This window comes from Ceratotherium simum, chromosome 10, assembly GCF_057802395.1.
Source record: "Ceratotherium simum simum isolate JZ-2026a chromosome 10, ASM5780239v1, whole genome shotgun sequence".
NCBI lineage: Eukaryota > Metazoa > Chordata > Mammalia > Perissodactyla > Rhinocerotidae > Ceratotherium > Ceratotherium simum.
In genome coordinates this window covers 52,063,460-52,080,385 of record NC_141909.1, presented here as the reverse complement: position 1 = coordinate 52,080,385, position 16,926 = coordinate 52,063,460, and the positions used below count along the sequence as shown (strand labels likewise).

The 16,926-nt window shown below is 36.2% G+C and overlaps 1 long non-coding RNA gene across 1 annotated transcript in view; it reads left to right on the top strand.

Moving 5' to 3' along the window:
- The first annotated feature begins 10,701 nt into the window (after nt 1–10,701).
- Nucleotides 10,702–16,926, top strand: part of LOC147916113 (uncharacterized) — a 135,848-nt gene continuing 129,623 nt past the window's right edge. The window contains exon 1 of the long non-coding RNA XR_015553354.1: nt 10,702–10,794. This is a non-coding gene — a long non-coding RNA (uncharacterized LOC147916113). The remainder of the gene's footprint in view (nt 10,795–16,926) is intronic.

Sequence of the window (16,926 nt, the reverse complement as noted above, 5' to 3'; positions counted from 1 at the left end):
TTCTTTGTTGTTGTTACTTACCTCTCATAGTTCTGTCAATAAGGTATTAACGATGAAAGGACAATGATTCTGTACAGGCCAAGGAAGATTTTCTTTGTTCTCAGACTGAGACTTTAACTAAAGTCTCATGCTAAGGTTTGCTCTGCTTAAATCATTGGCGCGACTATATCACTGAAGAACTGGAGGATTCTCCATTCTGCACACCTTGCTTTTGAATCATTGATACGGTTTAACGGAATGGGTGGTCAAGCTTTTTGTTGATATCATTCACTAAGCATATATCCTTGTACTTTCCAGGGAATATTTGAAAGCCATATGTGAATAATTTTTGGACTTTCAGTCAATTTGGCTTACGTGTTGCTGCTACCATCCATTCATGTAGACATCAAAAATTGTCTAGAAAATTATTCTGAGAATTCTTAGTTGCACTCAAGTCAAGGTTTATAAAATGAGAAATGCGTTTATTTTGTGAAGATCTTCATTGAAATCTGGATGCAATATTGTCTTAAAACTATCTTGATAGTAAACCTTAAGTTAAATCATGCAAAATTGCTATTTGACCGTTTGACATATAAAAACAGAAATTATGTATATAGTTCAAGCAAATATATGCTTATTAATGTTTTATTCACAAAACGATATTATAGTATCACAACAATTTATATTTTGTTGACATATGCCTGATATATTTTTCTAACATTACTTCTCAGAGGGTAGTGGCCAACTTTCAGGTGGGGAAATTCTCTGTGGTATGAATTTAATTGAGAGAGAACCAGACTGAGAGAAAGCTTTTTAAAAATTTCCTTAGAGGGAATTTTGCAAATTTTACTACTTGTCCCTATGCCTTGACAGATAGGAAAGACCAAGACTTGTCTATTATCTTCCACTTTGAATCCTCAGCACCCAGAAGAGCTCAGAACTAGTACGTAGTCAATAAGTATTAGCATGAATGAATAAACGAATGCTTTTATTTTTATAGGTGGTGAATCTGGAAGACGGGAAAAAAAAAAAACCCTCATATTAAGTGAGCACCTACTATCCTAGGCACTTTTTACTTTGAATATTTATTAGAATTTCTTATCACAAAAGTAATATATGCTTATTATAAACAACTTCAAATATTCCAGAAATAGGTAACAGAAAATGAAAGTCCACCCAACTCAGTTCCCAAGGTTACTGCTGTTCACGTGTTGTGGTGTTGTGGATATTCCCCTGGATTTTTTCTATCATATACATTTACATAAAGTCATCCTGAAAACCCAATCCAAGCCATTGATTTGGGTTTAGTATTGCTTTGCTCTTTTATCATTGGAGTTCTTTTCTCTTTGCCCACTAGTGAAGTTCAACCCCTTCTTCTCAGAAATGTTGTGAAGGCTTGAGGACATGCCTTATGAATAAGATTCAGAGAGTTGGTTCTCTTATCTTATCCTCACAACATCCTTATGAATAAGCATTATTAACCCCATTCTTTAGTGAAGAAGCTCAGCGACATTAAGGAACTTGCCAGAGGTCACAGAGCAAATTGAACATTTGGGCTTGCGTCACTGAAGTATCTTGCATACCGTGGATCTTGGCTTGTCTTTTCTAAATAATAGCAAAATTCAAAGTGAAAGGAATTCAGTTGTTCTAGACACCCAGGATTAGTATTATATTGTCCATTTACATGTAATGGTTGACTAAAGTTTGTTTTCACATTTGTCGTCAACTAAGGATAGCATTTGAGTTTAAATTCAAATGTCGACACTTTAGTTTCATTTAAAATAATCAAAGGGAAAACACAAATGGACCAGTTTGGTGGGATATAGGCAGCATCTGGCACGAGTAGAGTAGAAATATGTATATAGTTGAAAATTTATGTCATACCAGCGTAAGTAAAAATATTAAAAATTATCTTCAGATGCAAAAATTTAAAATTATATGCACTAAGAAAAGATACATTATAAAATAAATAATAAAGTAATTGGATTAAGAGGTTAAAGTACACGAAGGGATTTATCTAGAGACCCAGAGCTTTGCAATTTCTCCTCTAAATGGTAAAAGTTTTGTCTTCTTAAAGGAATATTTAAATTCACTATTAACAACCTTAGTGTAAAAAATGTGAAAACATTTGTTTGTAAATAAAAATAACTTGGTTTCTTCTGCACGTTTTAGAAATGCCATTAATGCCTGGGTATCTGAATGTTAACGTGAGAGCTAGTTTGATAAAAAAAGGATACCTGAGGCCATTACAGAAGAAAAATGGTGACACATTCTAAACCTTTGAAAACAGAAAGCTGTAGGAGGCTGCCTTATCATTTGTCTTACAAACAGAGCATGTGTTCACATACTGGTGTCTTATAAACCTGAAGGCATCAACTGCATTTGTCACTAACTCCAGCCCAATATTTGTTTTCAATCATTTCTAACCCGAGAGGCCTGGACGATACAAACTCAATTTAAAGGCTAACAAAATTGTCTTCCCCTCTCTGTAGTGCAACAACTTATATACCTCACATAAAGAGGGAGGGCTTTACTGTCTCTCCCATCTGGCAGCTCTTATTTTGTTTCAGCTTTTCAATAATAGCCTAAAAACAGTTGTACCCAAGATTTAGGTGTGTTTGTGATGCCCAGTTTGTAGAATCGGTTTGTGTTTCTGCCTAACTTGGACCGTAGTCATTTTTATTTTCTTTTCTGCAAAAAGAAACCACAAATGATTTGGTAGACATGAAATTAATACATCTGGATTGGTAATGGGATCAAAGCAGAGCCCTTCTTGGAGGTAGCAGGGCAGGAGATCCTGGGCATGAGTTTGCAGATAGAGAGGCCCCCCAAAAGTCCAGACTCAGGCAGGTTACCCAGCCTCGTAGCGCCTCAGTTTTCCTTTCTCTAAAATGAAGCTACAAGTACCTGTCCCAGGGTGCTGTTGTGAGGATTAAATCAAAGAATATAACACACAAAATAATTGCATCATATATGTGAACTTCCTTCCTCCTCCATGGATGTCGATTTGATTAGCTTCCACTTGACAAAAATACAGTGTTGACCTTTTCCTTTCCCTGAGTGAGATGTGGAGTAGAATCTCCTGGATTTCAGCCTATCAGGTTTTTGTGCTTGCCAAAAGAAATTATAGAGATAGTCTGGCTCTATCTTGAAAATAGAGGACTAAGAAATTGGGTCCATCGCTGCCATTTTCCTCTCAGATTCCTCTCATCTGTCACAACACAGTAGTTCTGAAAAATGAAACCATAAATTCAATTTAGAGGGCAATTTGCAGCTAATCTTTGGAGTAATTCCAGTGTGAATAATGCAGCAGTTTGGATGCATGGTCAGTCAATTCAGGCCTGATTTATTAGTATTAAAAAATCTTTCTGTCATTAATGATAATTACTAAACAAGAGAAAATAATTTCTCCAAAATTATCTACCTTCGTATCAGTGCTTTCAGTTCTGAAAAATGGCTACATTGTTTGTTAAAATTATGATGACAAATACAAGCTTTTGTATTGTTATTTAGAGACTTACGGTGTGTTTGAATTTTGAACAATGCTTCCTTCCAGCTCTCGTGTGAAGTGCTCAGCCCTGGGTTGTATCTGCCTCTTTGTTGGATATGGCTCTCATTAGAGTTAACATTTTGAATATCTCAGCAGAAGGACCCTGGGATTTGCTATTGATTTCCCACACTCCTTACACCTTGAAAGATGTATTAAAATCTAGCTGCAAAAAGAATGACATTTTTGTTCATGTCTAAGAGTTGAGTTTATCTGAGATTTTTTCCTAGTTATTAAAACTCTACATTCTGACACATCTAATATACTCTGAGTCAGTGAACTTACAAGCAGATGTTTAAATAGAGGATAACATCACACTAAAATCTATAAAGAGCAGTTCTCAGAAGGTGTTTACATTCATTTTCTATATATTATTGTATGGGCTTTAACTGTTATGTGTTTAACTATAGAAACAGGTATTTCAAAACAAAGCAAAATAAAACAAAGATGTAATGCTTTCTCTTAAAAAATGTTTTTTTCTTCATTAAAAAAAGTTTTATTTTCTATTTATCCTCCCCTCTCCATTTCGTCTATCTAACAGTCAGGGCCATGACTCGTCAGATTTTGTATAATTCCATTAAGAAGGGATAGTACTTGCAGTCCTAGGTATATAACTGAAGGGAATCTTCAGTTTTGGCATTCATTAAAATGAAGTAAATAAACAAGAGGTGAGTGATGGCCCCAAGGTTGTAGTGGTGAACCATGCCATTATAGGTGTTATATAATGCAAGGATGGGAGCCCAGCTACTGGAAATACGCCATTGTAGTGCCAAGCCAATTGCTTTGTGAATATGATGGTATTCTATTCTGTGCAATGTATTTAAATTGCAAACTGATCAACATTACCATGGAGTTCCCCCGGAATTATATATTTGTAACTTTTTTATGTAAAGTAGGTATTCAGTAAACACTGAACACAATCAAGGACGGGAAGAGTGAGAGCACATTAATGTTATTACCGTCTCAGTTTTAAGTGACATAAGCTGACAGTGCTAAGTCGAAATGATTCCTGTAAAAAAAAAAAAAAACGGGATGGTTATAGGGCATTTGTGGCACCCATATTACCAGAGGGTGGGTCTGCTTCCCCCTTTGTGGGAATCATGCTCTTGAATGTAAACTCAAAACTCTCCATCTGAAAAGACAGAAGACCCTTAAACTTGAACTCCCCACACATTTGATTGTTTGCTGTATTGCTCCAATTCTGATTGTTGTCTCACCTTTGTAAAACAAGGTCTGGGGTTGAGGTTAAACCCTGAGTAGTGAGGAGAGGAAGATGCGAGTGTGTGTTCAGAAGGGCCTTAGCCTCAGCTCCAGCCCATTTCTCACCTGCCACGAGTTAAAGGTCAATTCTCTCATCAGATGACATGGTGAGGCTGGTACAGCCCTATCTTCATTTCCTCCTCCAAACAGCATAGCTTTAAAAAATTCCCCACACACAATAGCATCTTTATTCTCTTCACTTTCATACTGTGAAAACGACACGAAATTCTATCAAAAACTGGTTTTTTAAGTGCTGGCTCAATTATTCTTAATTGCTTGAATGTTTTATGTTTTAATTTATAAGTTGTTTCTCTGTTTAGAAAGGAAGCACAGTTTTGTTTTCATTTTCTATTGTCCACAAAGAAACACTGGTGGCTGAAAACTTTGGGAGTTTACATTTTCCATTATATCAGAAGGAAATATTTCTTCATAAGACTTTCAATTACACAGGATTCTGTCTGCAGCCCCTGAGGCTGAAGGTGCCCTATCAGGACAGGAAATGTTTGGAGGTGGAGATTTCCTGGCTAATCAGAGCACTGGTAAGGTTTTAAATTTGTCCCAGGCACCTCAGAAGAGCCTTCTCCTCCTGGGACCTCTGAGAAGTGGGTATGTCTTTGTTTGCTTTGGCTTCTGTGCTATTTGCATTAACTTCAGTCTTTGGGTACTTGAGTAATTTTGTGAAGGATTTTTTACCTTAGCTGAAATCCTGTGGGCTTATTTTATTTTTATTTTTTACCTTAGCTGAAATCCTGTGGGCTTATTTTATTTTTAAAGTGGGGCTTAACATGTCTGCTTATTTGCTTAGCTAAGTTTAGGCCCTTTTAAAGTGAAAATGGTTGTTTGCTTGGTCTAACTATTTAAAGTAGTGCTTTTTCGTTCTTGCCTAGTGTCTGTTGATTCAAACAAATTCAAAATGCTCATATTGCATCTTAGGTTTAATTTTTCTGAGCCTGTTAGGTAAAATAAATCATATTTGCATTACTTCAGGAAAATCCCTGTCCCTCTGTGCTGTTCCCAAACATCGTCCCCTTTTAGTCAGAGCTAACTGGGTCACTGTTTGTGTTTCTCTAGTGCTCTTTATTATGCCTTTATCAGTGTACATGTGTTTGTTAAATTTTCTGATTTTTCTCTCTCAACTTTGTTGAACTTACAAACAGGGTGTAATTCATTTGGGGGCACTAGCAACTTTTATTCTGTGTGATACGTAGTAGGCAGTCGATACGTTTGTTCAATTGAGTTTCAGTTTTGCACGTCTGACGGCTCCAAGGTGCTCACTGTTTCTACTCAAGGTGTGCAGTCTGTGGGCCAGGAAGAGCGGCATCACCTGCGAGCTTGTTACAGATGCGGAATGGCAAACTCCACCCCAGACCTACTGAATCAGAATGTGCCTTTTTCCACGATCCCCAAGTGGTTTCTGTAAATTAAAGTTTTAGGAACACTGCCATGGATGTGTAAGTCAGTGTTTCTACAGGTGTGGTCCCTAGACCAGCAGCATTAACATCGCCTGGGAACTTGTTAAAAAGGCAAGAGCTTGGGCCTAATCCCAGATGTACTGACTTAGAGGCGCTGGTGGAGGACAGCAATAGTAGTAAGATCTCCAGGTAATTCGCATGCATACTCACGTTGCAGAGCCACTGTTCAAAACATCCTCCTTCTCAGCCTTTCTTGGGAAAATAAAGAAAACCAACCAACACCTGGTCTGAACTATGATTATGCAAAGTAGACTCATGGCATCAATTTTATGAGTGACTAAAATATTTATTTACTTCACAGAGCAACTGCAGATCTGGCCAGTAAAGTCACTGATGCAAATTTGAGGATGGAAGTGGTAATATATATGAGTAGAATTTAAAGACACACACATCCGTTTATGTTGACTCAGAAATAATTTCATAGTCTTACAGTTGAAAGGAGTATTAGATTCATTTTAGTCCACGCCATTCATTTAACCAGTGAGAACGTGGAGGCTGACACAGTTTAAATGACTTGCCCCAGATGAGAGAGGTATAACATCTAAGCCAGGGAGTTCTCCAGTTGACCGTTTTGCCTGTAGATGTCTTGTTAACTTTATTTTTTCTAGCCGTTTTATTTTTCCTGAGTGGAGCTATCACTTCTATAAAAATGTCATAAATGGATGGAATTTGGAGAATTTGTACAGCAACACTTATTTTACTGATGAAGATACTAAGGTGTTGGGAAGCATTATGAATGCTTTCATATTACTATATGGTTGGGACATTCTGAGAAAAACGATGTGCTATAAATATAGAGAATAATATGTAAATAAATTTTTTTTCTAGATCCATTCATTCCTCATATTTGAATGGCATTAGAGCTAGAGCTGAGTATCTCTTTCATGGTGGAACCAGCTGTTCTCATTCGAAGGATAATAAAACCTATTGCCTCTGGAGCCAAATGCTTGCCTTCCTCCTTCTCTTCCCAGTGAGAGTTTGTTTACTTATGAAGATAAAGTCTTTCTCTCTTCTCCAGAGAGTGGCAGCTGAGAGGACAACATGTAGCCTCTATAAACTCTCAGATTCATAATTTTAGGGTTCCTCTTCTGTGGTGGGGCAGGGGAAAAACAAACCTGTAGTGTGCATAGGATATATCTGGTTCTCTCTGCATTGCCCTGAAGGGGGGAAATGGGGCATGAGGAACCAGTGCGGTTATTGCTGTAAGTAATGATAGTCTGTCTCTGATCTGGAGACCTTGCGTTTGCTTTCAGGGTAGTGTAAATAAATGTATATATTAAAAACGTATCAGAAGGCTCAGAGAGGTGAAGTGACCCACTTGAGACTGAATTTATAAATGCTGCAAAATGGGAAAGCTCTCTCTTTTGCCTGTCCTGTTCTAGGTTTATTGTGTTGCCATTTTGCTTGGGCTTTATCTGTAGCCTACTTTGTCTACCTGACAAAATAGGTAAAGAGTTAAGCAAATATTCAGATTATTTGAATCATGCAGTCAGCAAGTCTGGTTAATTTAGAGAGGTAGCATTATTTTATTTTTTAAACAATTAATGGGTTTTAAATTCTCCTATTGAATGTAAGGTTCAGGCCAACCTAGGTTTTTCCTCTCATTTCTGCCATTCTCTGGCTCATAAGCCTCAGTTCGTTTATAGGTAAAATGGGGTAATAATATTTACTTTATATGAGTATTGTAAGAATTAAATGAGACAATAAATGGAAAACACTTAGTATAGTGTCTGGTACATTGTAAACTGTCATAATTCTAGTTTACTTCCTAATGTTGCAGATAAAGTAACTGAGGTCCCAAAATGGTTGTCCGGGTGTCATATAGATGGTAAGAGGGAGAGGAGAGAATAGAACATAATCTTGGGCTCATGGTGCATTGTCATTTTTGTGTAATAGTCTTTTTCTCAACACATTACATGAGCGTAACTAGCCAAGCCCTTCTTTGGGTTTGCAGGAGAGGAAAAAGTTTTCCTTTACCCTCTTAGGGTCCCTGGCTGGGTCTGAAAATGAAACTGATGAAGACATATTAACAAAAGGAAAGGATACAAATATACGTAATGTAAGTTTTACATGACACGGGAACCTTCAAAAGGAAATTAAGGCCTGAAAAACAATTAAACCTGAGTATTTTTATGCTAGGTTTGTTGAAGAGTGGATAGTTGTGGAGAAATATGATAGGAAAAAGAGTATAGGGTAAGTGCAGTAGACTGGGGGAAACTGAGCAGAACCTGTTCATTTAGCTTCTTCTCGGTGTGTCTGTCTGTCTTAGAGAGAAGAATGCTCCTTTCCTCTGGGTATAGGAAAGGCACCTCGCACATGAGGGTCTTTTGACCTGCTTCAGGGGAGAAGGATGGAGGGGCTAAGAGTGACCTTTCTGCTTCTGCTGTTTTTCTAAACTCCTTCAGCTTAGATTTATACCATTACTTAAATTAATAAACTACATTAAATTAACTATACCAAGGTACCATATTTTGGGGTAGCATGTTCTGAACCTGATCAGGTTCTAATATATTAGAGTAATGGAGAGGGATGTTTAGAAGAAGTATGGTCCAAGAGTATACGTATAAATGAGGTATTCAAATGGGGAAGAGAACAATGGTTTTTGGCATCTCAGGATTAGAGAGGTATAAACAGAAGTGGAAGCAAAAGTGGAAATAAAGGCATTTTTGATTGACAAACTAAGATTTCCTTTTGCCTAAAATTGACATTTGACTATTGGCCTTGTAGGCTCCATTTTAATTATCTGAAAGAATAGGCTGTCATTTAAGGAGGTACATCCGTATTTTTTGAACCCTAAAATTGGAGGAAAATTAACTTCTCATATGGTTGATTTTCTCATGGCTTAAGATATTAGAGTAGGAACTTTTTATCCAATCCTGTCTTAGTGCATCTTTCGTTGACTAATCAAGAGCATCAGATAAAATGTAGAATCATTAAAAATGATATGCAAATAACTTAAATTATTTCAATTTACAACATATGGTATATTATGTTCACTCATATTTGAATAAAAAGACAAGGACTATTCTTTTCTTTTGATTTTACTTTTTCTGCAAAAAACCATGCTCTTATAGCAGACATTAATGATTTTGGATTGAGTTTTACTCTCTTTGTGGTGCAATGGGAACTTAGAAACACTTGTGATCCAAGCTGAAGGTAGATATTTCTGTAGTTTTATAATTATTAGTCTCTTTTAATGGCTTCACCCACACCTAATTTGATAGCATTTTTTTTATAGCTCACCTATATTTTTGAGAATTTTCCAAAGCATTCATAATAGTTATCACAAAGTAAAATATTTCTATTTTATGTTCATATTCATCAGTTTATATTTTATTAAATAATTAAAACTTCATGAATAGGTCTGAAAACAAGGATAACTGACTTGTAATAAATACAAAACTCAAGTGGAAAGGACAACCTGTGTACTGGTATACTAGAGAGGCAGGAGAGAAAGATGATTATGATTAATTACTTATTTATTCTCTTATAGTTCCTTGAGATTTAATGGAACGTCATGAATTTTTTAGTACAAATTCTCACATAAATGTTTTTCAATGCCAAATTCTAAATATGATAAATTTTAAAAGAGTTCTCATGGTTAATATTTTAGGCTGACAGCCTTATAAACACATGGGTTCCAAACCTCTGCAATCAACCTCCTGAGCACTTTTAAAAGATAATATTGTTGAACTTTGGCTTTGAAAAATTTTTTGCTGCGTGTTGGTCCTGAAACGTGTATGATTTTCATTATGTCCTATGGTTATTTAAGGAATAATCAAAATTAATCAGTGCCATACAATGACAAATTGATTGCTTTGTACCACCAAATTCACACATTAAAACGTTTTCCCTGAAAGTGATTTGAATCCTCCTTAAAATAGGTTACTCTCAGGTTTATTTTTAAAGAAAATTTCCTTAGTTTTAAATCATGTAACTATAGAGATAATATCCATTTCATAAAAGCATTGAGATGATTAATCAATGATTTCTAAATGTGTCACAGGTAGAAATTGCAGACATCGGTGATGAAAATTATAAATTATAATTGTTCTCACCCTTCACCTTTTGGAGAAAAAATTGAAATACCAGATGAGTTAGGTTTGATGGCTGATTAATGAAAATGGAAAATAAATTTTCCAAAGGCATCCATGAGCTCATTCTAAATTGGTTAAAGAAAAATAATTATAGGTTTATTCATTTATAAGAAAAATCTTATAGAATGATAGGGTTGATATCGGCCTAGGACAAGGTTGACATGAGGGAAGCCATATTGTAACTCAGAATGACCTTTGAGTAACTCACCCACAGTGTATATGTTTTACCTTGCACATAGCCTAAGAGATAAATATCTACCTTCCTGGAAATAATCCTGACTGATGCATGTACCTCCCTGTAGTGATAGATGATATCTTTGTTCTTTTGAGTTTCTTAGGAATATGATGACCTCCTCAGAGAATAACATCTATGCTGGCATCCATTGTCCGTGATAACTGAAAGACTTGGTGTGGCACCTCCAGTCGCCGATGCCAGATGGTAACATTCCTGAGCCCTTCCTTTATAGCCCACAATTACCTATATAACTACTTAAACTTTGTGCTTGGGGAAGATAGTCTTTGGGACATGAGTTCACCATCTTCCGATTTTGCTGGCTAATCAAATAAATCCCTTTCTTGACCACTAGCTCACCTTGCAATTGATTGGCTTCAGGCTTGCAGCGAGCAGAACAAGCACTTGCTCGGTTACAATGTGATTTGCAGCCAAAGGAGTGAGATGCAAGGAGAAACTCTTAGTGTAAGATTTTCACTATTTCGTTGTGTAACCTAGGAAGTCTAGAGGAAGAAAGGATATTTTAACTAAGTTTGGCATTGTCTAGAAAATAGTAAAAATAGAAGTTCAAAATGGTTGATTGACCCCCATTGTAATAATAAGGAAGGCAAATAGGCCACTGAAAGGAAGTTGGTAGGGGTAAAATCCTTAAAGAAGAGAAGTCCAATCTGATTGGATGCAAAATAGATATTACTGGGGTAGTGTTCAAGAAGGAGGTCCTAATTATTATTAAGAAGGTAAAATTGTTGGAGGAATGGGAGTTTTAAATATGTTATCATGATTATTGAATATCCGAGAACTATCTACATTACTGTATTTACATTTCTTAAAACAGATTTGTGGAAGGATTTTCAAACTGCCGTCAGGCAATGTGGATTCTTTGTGTTGTGTATACTGTTGGCATTTAAAACAAGTCTAAGTCAATCCTGTAAGAGTTGTGTTAATAAGTTGTGAGGTTGAGTGATATGTAACAACACAACTGTGGATGAAGGGACATTAGTATATTCATGATATTTGCATTTATGGTGTTTTGAATGCATTTGTTACTGAGCAAGGGCTTGCCACCTGATGCACACAGAAGCCGATACCGTGGTCCAACGGTCTCTGAGAGAAGCAGCAGTTTATTATGCAATCAGTTGGTAAGAAGATGGAAGGAAAGGCTCGCAACTCGGTCTTCCCAATCCTGGGTATAGGGTGAGATTTAAGGGATCAGGGAGGGCAGGCTGGTATGCAGAAGTGCTGGCAGAATGAGTTTTGATTGGCAGATCAGAATTTTCTCTTCTGCACATGCTCCTGGTGGCTCACCACCCCTGAAAAATAGCTTTAACATCCTGTTATTAAGATGAGGTCAGTTATGGGAGTTTACCAGGAAAAACACAGTAAACAAGGGTAAAGTTGTTATACAGATTTAAGTCATTGCCTTCTCTGTTGATAAGAGTTTTTAGAGATTTAGTCATGCTCCCCTTCCTGGCACAGAGAGGGAGGCATCCTTACAAATGGAGATTTCTCTTATGAATGTAAATTTCTCTTACAAATGGGTGTCTTCTACTAGGTTTTCAGAGCTTTTCCAGTGTCTGCTGTTTTTTCAATAATCGCCAGCTCAAAATGGCCCTAATGCCAAAGAGGCATATTTTGGGATGGCAAATTCTGTTCCTGGTCCTGTGGTTACACCTTTATCTCCTCTTGTTTCTAAGATTTTTGGATGCCTAGACTTAATTATTTCTCACCATGATAAGCACACTGTTCTGTGCAAAGTAGGCAGTCAATAAATAAATATGGTGTTTTTTAAGGTCCCAGAAATTGCAAATTTTTGGATCTTCAGAAAATATTTATTGTGGTAACCACATTCAGTTCTTTTGTTGTTGCTATAGGTAAACAAATAGGAAAGGAAAATTAGTAAAGATAATTCAATTTGGAAAATTTGGAAGAACTTTCAGTTATTCAGTTATGACATTCTCTTCCATCAAATACTTTTTACACAATTTCTCCAGTTTAAAAATTTGAATTTTGTGAATTTGTGAGACCTAGGTACAGAAAAGGTTCGAGGAATTATTTTCCTTAATACTGTGTTCTTGGCAGTTCTGTTGATCTTAACCAAAATGACAGTGAGACTGCAGTTGAGGAGAAATATGTAGCACAGTTGAAGGATGCATCCTGGAGGTGGAGGAGGTAAGCTAGGAGGAGGAATAGCACAAAGGCACTAGAAGCTAAAGAGATGACAGATATTGGTGCTGCAGTCGCAAATGTAAAAATGGTGGAAGCAGTAGTGACAGAGACAGCAGTGGCTGAAGAGTTTGTGATTTACAGGCAGAGTCTAAAGAGTGTTGGCAATGTGTCGCAGAAATGGTAGGAGAAGAGGTGAAGAGGGTGGAGATATGCTGATTTAGGGAGGAAAAGTGGCATAGAGGATAGAGAAGGAAGACTGTTTTGGAATAGTGTTGTCTCAGATACGTGTTGCTTGTACCCTAGGCTGTGTCCTAAAGGCTCCAGTATTATTTTTATCATTGGAAATGACTCTTGATGGCAGAGTGTGATTGGGATGCATAAACTAAACAAGTTTTAATGCATGACCTCTTAAATTACTTCTACTGGCTTCCTTATGTAGGAACAAAGACTATTACACAATTTTAACTATTTGCATTGTTTATAGCCATTCTTTTCTCCACACCTCCCGTTACTCAAGTTGTCCATCTCTGTGACAAGAAGAATTGAAAAACACTTCTACTTCATATCTGAAACTGCAAGAGAATAGGCAAAAGCTGAATTCTGCTTGAATGCTAAGTTTTTACTTCTTTGTTGACAGTCTGATGCGTAGTCAGCTACACGTTAGGAGATAAAAGCTTTTCCCTCATTTCCAATTAAATAATTGGAGGAAGGAGGCATTAGTGAATACAGATCACCCATTCAACTACCTTTTGTGAGCACCTAGATAAGCCAGGGCCAATGAGTGTAAGAATTTGCAAGATTTCTCTAAATCTGATTTGTTGGTTTTGCTATCACTTGGTTTCTTTCTAATAGTTCATAACAAATCCCCATAAAATAAGAGAAGCCTTGCACGGAAAGAGCAGGTAACTGAGAAGACTTTCTATAGGGTCTTGTTCTATAACTGTTCTGGAGCAACACTTCCTTCTTCCTCTGCTTGGAAAATACTCAGACCCAGTGCCCTGGACCAGTGGTCTATTGGCATCCCAGGAGTAGTAGTCTTTTATTAAAAGATAGAGAAAGATGCAAAATTTGCTATTCTGAGACACTTTATAACTAACCTATCACCATTCAAGATGCACTCGTGAAGTTATCAATAACTTCAATTTATTTTTTATTTCTCTAAAGAAACTTTTTGTCAGATATGAAATGAGAGAAATAGATCTGGTTGTAAAGATTACTCACAATTTCCTTGCCAATGTGAAGAGTACAAGAGCTTCTGGAAAAACAATGTTAATCTATTAGGGAGGCTAAAACACCTCTGCCATATCGTATATCCAAGCTGCATCAAGAAAATAATGCATTAATGCAGTTTTTAAGGAATGTTTCAGAACCAAAGGTCCAAAGAAATTCACACAATAATTACTCCTGCTAGTTCATCTTCTTTGTTGATTTCCCTCCAAGGTCTTATAGAATGCTTTTGTTTTCTTTCCTGTTTTCTTTCACCAACAGAGAATTTTTATTTAGGGAATCCTGCTTTTTATCATGATTATGAGGCTTTTACATTTGGAAGACTTTTGTAATGGTCTCTGAAGTCAGGGATTCCCCTGGTGTAGCTTAATTATAGACTTTAAGATTTCATATTGTTTAATGTCCATCTTCACCAGTAGACCGTGAACTTGATTTGTTTCCACACCAAGGGCAGTGCCTGGCAATGGTTACGAATCCTTTGGTAAATGGATGGTAGTGTTATTTGCCAAAGTTCTGGAAACATTCATGGGATATGAACAATTTTAAACTCTTTCAATTGAGCAATCCATGTGTAACAATATGATTTTTTCCCTTACAGCTACAATTTCGTTGGCTTAATGATAAGTGTTTATTGATGATGTTGTCGATGACACAGTCATCAGGATAGAGAATGAAGAAGTACAGACCTCCTTGCAAGAGAAGGATGGATAATAAGCTTCTATTTCCTATTGAATTACATATTGTACAAACACAGAAGAAATACTTATATGAATAGGAAAACAATTTCTCTTGTTTAGACAGGTTAAAATAAGATTTTCTTCAAGTTGAAGACATAGTCATTGCTTCAGGTAGGATGCATAATGCCCTTATTTTACAGTCTTAAGGGAATAATGGTGTTTTTTTTTTTTTTTTTGGTCATGCTTTCTTTTTATTTTGTTTGCATTTTCCAGAGTGATTCTTCATTTCAGGAGTTCAAATTGATTCATTTGAGTAGCCTGCCAAATCCTCCACTGTGCTTATATTGTTCTGACATGTATTTCTTTTCTTTCTTTCCTTTTTTTTTTTAATCAGCACTGGAAGAAAGCTTTATCACCAATCCATGCTGGTTATTAATAGGCTGCTGGGCTAACTTGGCATTTCATATGTTTATTTTTATATGAAAGAAGGATAACATTTTGTTGTTATGGCTCTGCTTATGTAATTGCTGTGCTTAAAGTAAGAATCTTTTGTTTACAGGTTTCAAATTGTGTGAGTTTATCCATTAAACAGGTTTGGAACAGATAATGGGTATTGAACTGTGATTTGTGCATCCTGTTGATTTTGAGATAAATCAAGATTTCATTTCCTCATTTTATGAGCAAGATAAAAACCTGATGTAAAGAAATAAGCAAAAAAACAAAATAAAACAAAAACAATTTACCCACGGCATTCTTTCCAAACAGTTCTTATATAAGATATTAGAGCAACTAGCCTACAAAAGCATGCTGGGAATTGCATGCTATTATGGTGTCAAACAATTCAAAGCCCATGATGCCAAAATCCATGCTTAGCTTTTTTATTCCTACTGCCAACAGATAGTGTGGTGCACAGTGCACGCTCAAGAAATGTTTGGTGAAAAAAAACACAGCCTGGAATAAACAGTTCTAGAGGGAAATGCACTATAGTTTGCAGTCTTGAAAATTCTTTTCGTTTGTACTTATATATATATGTGAAGTTTCTTTAGAAATAAGAAAATAATAGTTAATGTTTTTGAACAGCTATTATATGCTAAACAGTGTGCTAAGTGTCGTGTATAGTTTCCTTAATCTTTCAATTTTGTGTGAGGTCAATTTTATCCCATCTATAAGATGAGGAAAATGAGGGAGGAAAGTATACCTGGAGTCCTTTAAGAGCAGAGGGTTTCTTCATTTGAGATGGTGTAAGTGTGGCTCTGTTTGAAGTTAGGTGAGAGAGAAGATACATTTTTATAATTTCTGACTTACCAACTTGTTTTTCAAATAATATAAAATGAAATTAAAATGCATCTTTTAGCAATTAAGCAAAGGTGTGATAATGTATAATATGTTTTTTTCTCTTAATAGAAATGGTTTAGGTTTATCACTTTAAAATACCAGTGAAAATAAAAATGTAAGATGTGACAGACCGAAGGCCAAAACAACCACTGTATTATCTATTAATGCAATTTCAAGGCAACTGGCACCATGGTGTCTGTTTTCCCAGATAGCAATATTACTATTTAATTTGTTATTATAAATTTAAGAGTCAACATTAATAGTTTATGCCATTTGATTAAGTGGAAATCACCCAAATCTTCAGGGATTGTCACCCATTCTTTGTTTACAGATGCATGAAATTTGAACATTTTCCTTTTAATATAAGAACAGTGGCTTTTCTTAGAAATAAATCACTGACTCAGAATGTTTCTGCTTAGCTGTCAGAGAGGGATAGGTTAAAAAGAGGCAGCAGAAAAAAAATACCTTCCTATCAATTATTGGTGTCACTAATTACCTGTTTATCATGCAGCAGTGAGGATAATAAGGGTGGGAGAGGGAAGAGAATATTCCTGGTGCTTTTAAAATCCAAGCATCACCATTTTCTTGACCACCATAAGAGTATATTTTTATATAATTCATGCATTACAGAAACAATAATGTAAAAAAGTAATCAGGTAGCAAAAAGACATTGATTATTGGCTATATTTGTGATAGGATCAACTTTTCTGAGTGTCACAATATCACTCTCCATCTATTCCATAGAAGTGTGTTTCTCCACGAGCAGGTCTTCGGTAGAAACTCAAGTTCCTGCTGCAGCACCTCAGAGAGCTTTCTGCTGGGTTCTGTTTTCTAGGGATTCCGTTTCCAGCCAGCGTTAGACATATCTAGTCTTCATATTCATCAGTTGAGAAACGAGTTTGGCAACTTAGTGATAGAAACCCAGGATCAATTA